This window comes from Bicyclus anynana, chromosome 10, assembly GCF_947172395.1.
Source record: "Bicyclus anynana chromosome 10, ilBicAnyn1.1, whole genome shotgun sequence".
Taxonomy (NCBI): domain Eukaryota; kingdom Metazoa; phylum Arthropoda; class Insecta; order Lepidoptera; family Nymphalidae; genus Bicyclus; species Bicyclus anynana.
The window spans coordinates 2,852,600-2,858,433 of record NC_069092.1 but is presented as its reverse complement, the minus strand read 5'-3'; the positions used below and the strand labels follow the sequence as shown (position 1 = coordinate 2,858,433).

Genomic DNA, 5,834 nt, shown 5'->3' with positions numbered 1-5,834 from the left:
TGGAGCGTACGGAACACGACGGTGCCGTGGCCGCTCCAAATACGAAATTCAAAAAGTAATACATTCTCGAGTCAGTACGAGACGAACCGTCGCTCGCATCAGTATTATTCAATAAAATTGACCTCTTTTTTTTTTAAATATTTTAAAAACTGATCTAGTGATCAGTTTAGAAACTAAAGAAATAAGATTTAATGGTAATTATTGATTATTATATTAATTTACGTTATTGTTGTTAGTTAAATTTTGAAATACAAATTATGAAAAAAATTTGTAGGTATATGCGGTTGTCAACGAGACGCGTGACGTTTGTTTTTGTTATTGGGTTACACCGGCTTTAGTACGTTGCTAGTAAATACTCACTCTGGTTACTCTGTGGTTTGAGGTAGGTAAGTCAGGAACGAAGTTTTCCTTATTCAATATTAAAAATATAAAATAGCGAATTATAAGATAATGAGAAAAAATACAATAAAAGACATGTCCCATAAATACTTAATATTATAAATGAGAAAGTTAGTCTTATCTGTCTATTTTTACGGGTTTATTTGAAATCGGAATTTGCCAAGCTACAAGCATCAGAACACCACTGAAAAAGGATGCAGCTCAGCATTGTGCTGCATGTACCAATAAAATACTCATACTCACTGTTAGACCTTCCCACAGCTCTAAAAACTTTGAATATTATTAATACTACATTGTATGGATGTTTGTTTGGATGATTGTTACTCTAACGCCGCAACTACTGAACCGGTTTGGCTGAAATTTGGAGTGGAAATAGATTTTACTCTGGATTAACACTTTACTTTTCATCCCGGAAAATCCATGGTTCCCGAGGGATTTATGAAAATTTTCACGCGGACGAAGTCGCGGGCGTCCGCTAGTCTATAATAAGTACTACAACAGCTAAAACTAACCAAAGGATATATTAGATGTACGGGGTCAAAAACAAGAAAGACAGGTCAATATCTCTATGTTCTTTTATTATTATTCATTACACATTAATTAGTTACAAATTACAAAAATCATGTTTTTACAATATTCTGACTAAGAATTTTATAAGAATAAAATGTTTATTTATAACTAAGATTTTTTTAATGTATATCAATAATGTATATTAATATATTTTCATATATTGAATATAATATTTAAATACCTACTAAATAACGTAACACTACGTATGAATAAAGTTATTTTTTGTCATCGACAAATTTACTTGACTGCTGTCTTACTAGATGTAAGTGACAATGAAAGCGAAGATAATAGCTTTTTCATTTGGGAGAAAAACGATTTATTTTGTTGATAAAATACTTCAGTATATGTTTCGAATAAAATATCAGAAAAGCGATCTTACCAAAGGAAATGGGCCATTTGAGGTCCACTCTTGTACCCCGTATCATTAAAATTTAAAGAATACAAGGGTTTTATTAAAATCTTAATAAGTGAATAAATGTAACTAAATAAAAAGAAATACTTAAAATTAAAAATCAAGTTTTTGAGATACATCAAGATGGCGCTCTTAAAGCAACAATTGATAGCAAACGTCAAATCGACTACTGCATTCAACGTCATCAGTCCGCTATTATTACCCATATTAGTGTTGCATCAAAGAATTAAAGTAAATTCGTAGATTTGTATAATCAAAAATAGTTAAAAATATATTTTCTTTTATTTCCGCCAGGGTACATACAAACTGGGCTGATTTTGGGCTCCATACAGTTTTGGACCATCTCCTTTGGCTAGGTAGGGAGAAAAACACGAGCGGAGAAGGGGAGTGTTAATTAACTGTCAAGGACGTCCTTAACCCTACACCATCGGTCACAAGTCCGGAGCCTCTGCTCTGCTCGGAGTTTTTCTCTGTGCCACACAATGGACCTAGCACCCGCATGGTGAATCCATTGTATGCCAAGATCGTCTCAGTATCTTATAGCCGCGGTTTCTCAAGAACTAAATTGGATAAGGTTTTCGTTATTTAAATGCATATTTTCAAGTAAAATTATAGAATATCGAAATTATAAAACATTTTATATTTCCTTGAAAACAAAGATCTAAGACCTACCACCATTTACTATCCAGTCAAGCTTTGCTTTGATTTATTAAACTTTACAACTTCACCCCATTAGCTAATATAGTTACGCAAGCAACCAATAAGCTATCACCTATAGGCGACAAACACAAGCTATACCCGCTTAAATTCGTTATTTCCAAAAAAATCACATATTAAAACAATACCGATCACCCAGATATTATTATTAATTACGACAATTGATGACTAGAAAATATTATCTAAAAAAAAATTGATATCTGTTAGTCTTGCTAAAACTATTTTAAACAGTAAAGCTGATTGATGTATAAAAAAAGAAATTTTTAGGAGAAAACATAATTTGGAAAAAGTCGACATTGGTAATTTTATCAGGATTTCTAGAATTTTTTCATACATCGGAATTATTTTAATTAATATAAGTTAAGTGAGATAAAATCAATTTTATTACTATTGAATAAAATCAATTCAAAAACTTAAAGATACTTAATTTAATTTTACATTAATTATAAAGTTTATATTGTGATAAAAATGTTTTAATCTTAAAATTAAAGCTATAACTGTATACTGATGTACTATTAATTTTTGTGTTTTTTTTTAAATAGTTACAGTTACAACGACAAGCAGTAGGACCTCTGCCGAGTCACGTAGTAAGAAGCAAGGAATATTTTATAAAAAAAAACTTCCCAATCAAACCACCAACATACAACCTTATATGTATGTACAGTAGGGTGTCCCAAAAAAATCAAAGTGATATTTTTTTAATGCATTATTTTGTTTGAATGGTCTCAAAACATTTAAAAATAAAGTTTTGCATACTTAGTTACAAAATTGATGTCAGTCCTTCTTTATGGTCAAATGATGATTCGTTCCAACAAGATAAAAGGAAGCTATTGCCACTGAGAGACATGTTTCAGCAGAAATAGCGGTTAAATTAATGAAAAACTTTCATGGTTTGATCAATGTTATAGGAGCAAAAGCAATTATTATTACAAGATAAATGGAAACGTATATCATAATTGTATAAAAGTAAAATTTGAAAAGATTTAATGATTAATGTGTATTTTACTTTAAATACTTAATAAATAATATAAATGTGTATTATTTACTGAATATAAATTAAGGAACTCTACTATGTCCCTATAGCTCCATACTAACATTTCAACCTAATCTTTGTCGTCAAGTCGGCACGGGTTATCGTTATCCGATCTCAATAATATTCAATATTTAAGTTTTTGGAGTCAAATGGAAAAAAAAAAAAAAAACGGTTGGAAGTCGGTTAAAAATAAAGGGTATGCGTTTTGAAATTCGAAAAAAAAAATTTCTCCCTTATAGCCTGGGACACCCTAATGTACAGTACATACTCCTAAATATAAAATACAGTGTATTTACCTTCGTATTCGACCCGAACATGCCCTATAGGATATACAATGATTGAAACAGTTTAAAATTCACACTAATATTACTAAAGCGAAAGTTTGTGTGTGTGTGTAACTCGATTAGGCTGTGTCCAATGGAGACTATATCTTATCTTATTATGACATAAGGCTACTTTTTACCTCACAAAAAAAAGAATATAATAGAATTAGTGAACAGCTGAATTTTTCCCAAAAAGAATCGCGCGCTTTCTCTAGCGATAACCTTTTAAACAAATACCTAATCCTATAATATAGATACATTACTATGTTTATTTTAGTAATTAATAGCACTATCAAATATTTAACATGTATTATTATGATATAGGTATGTTCGCTATTCAACTTAACGAAATGCCTTCCCTGATAGTGTGTACCTAAAGCTTTATATAAACCGTGAAGTTACTAAAGCTTTATATAAATTAACAATTTGTGTTACTTGCATAAGAAACACAACTAATTTATTTATTGTTATTACTAAAACATCTGAAATACAAAATATTACAAATGAGTAACCATACACATAAGGAACAAGCAAAGAACTTTATCAATTCTTTTACCACTATTACCCCCACACCGCACCTTGAGAATAGTATTACATGTGTATGTAGTATGTTAATTTCTCAAATTTCTAGATTTTTCTACTCACTGAAGTCGGGTTCAATGCATAATGCTAGCCACCCACCATCCATGCGTTGGTCGCGATGTGCATGACATAAAGCAGATCGCGACCAACACACGATCAGTTTTATCGGATTTCAAGTCAAATGGTGGGTGGCTAGCATGAAGGTTTGCTGCATGGGGACATCACCGCTTCATTATTATTTTTCATACATTACTTGCTTACAAAATAATTAATTTTATTTTGTTATTCTCTGTGAACCGTGTATCGAAGAATTCAAGCGAAAACTTCACCCAGATCTATTTGTAGGCTAATTCACTACATTTGACGTATGCTAGACAATTGACATATACGAAATTGAGATTCTATGTAAAAACGTCATCCGGTGCTTACTGGTGGATATTATACACACAGTAAGTAAATGACATTTTGTCAATTAATTTGATATTTATTTTAATAGGTTGATAAGACCCAAATAGTGAATAGGCCAGCTGACAGATAATTCCTTTTATTTTGCGAAACCAGATCATAATCTGGAGTCGTGACTCGACAGCGTTCAATTGTGACGTCATCGCTTGTCGGTGTTTCGCGGACAATAACAAAATAAATCAATTACTCTTATATTCGTAATGGACTTACATACAACAACGCTTGCTTCTAATCAATAAATCAACATACATACATCAATACAAATCAATGGTTAAGACTTGATTCTAGTGTACTCTCCATTAGGCTGCTGGCAGAACCTTTGTGGAGAGTGGTTGTGACGTAAATCAGAGTACACTATATTGCCCGCAGTATCGAAGCGCACTCTGGCGGAACATTTTCTCCGGGAAGACTTCTTGCTGCAATTCCAGTACCTCGTGTCGGATGTTGTTTGGGCGAACGCGTAGTCTCCCAGAATAAGGATGTGACGTTTCACGTTGTTCACTTTGATGAACTTGTAGGGCGAATTTGTAGGAACTAGAGTAAAATCAAAAAATAAATCATTCATCTTTTTATTGAATGATACTGTCCCTGCGATCTTATGTAAATGTCAATATATACAATAAATGATTTAACCTAAACATAAAATAAGTATGTTGCTCTGCTTGCCGATGATATTTATGTAAAAACATATCTAGTGGCTATTTACCCATTCGAGTACATAAATCTATAATGTATATGTCGGAGAATGGGCAGTATTAGTCAACTGTAAAAGACGTCTTTAACCCAACTGGATCGGTTACAAGTCCGACATTCTCTGGTGGCCGACTCCTTGCCATACGATAGTTAAACCTGGTTTACATATGATAGTATCAGCGCTATACTTGATCAAGTGTAATTTAGAGGGTAGATCTGTAGTTGTAAGTTAAGTGATCGATTCGGTGATGATTTATAGTGTTAGTTTGTGTATTTGCCATCCCTGACGTATATCGTAGAAACTAATCGAGACATACTACTATAGCAGTGCGCAGTATTCAATATAAGTCCGTGTGATTTAGTATACCTTCGATAATCAGAAGTGGAATTTAGTCTTATCCACGTTATACAAATAGAAATCAAATGTCTGCACTTGGAACAATATTGCCAAAAATTCAAAGAAGAGTAACAGAAAATCAACAACATATATTTTTTTTAATTTTAGCCGTTTGTCAGTTTGTTCAAGCCAATGTCTGCATCTACAGGACGGATTTTCATAAGTTCTGTTTCATCAAAGAAAAAGTTCGATCGCAGAGACGGTTGCTATTTCAAAAATTAAAAAAAAATGTATATACCATAC

The 5,834-nt window shown here is 32.2% G+C and overlaps 1 protein-coding gene across 1 annotated transcript in view; it reads right to left on the bottom strand.

The window, feature by feature from the left end:
• Positions 1 to 958: 958 nt before the first annotated feature.
• Positions 959 to 5,834, bottom strand: part of LOC112050230 (uncharacterized) — a 43,253-nt gene continuing 38,377 nt past the window's right edge. The window contains exon 6 of the transcript XR_008251178.1: positions 959 to 5,035. The gene's annotated coding sequence lies outside the window, so the exon portion shown is untranslated. The remainder of the gene's footprint in view (positions 5,036 to 5,834) is intronic.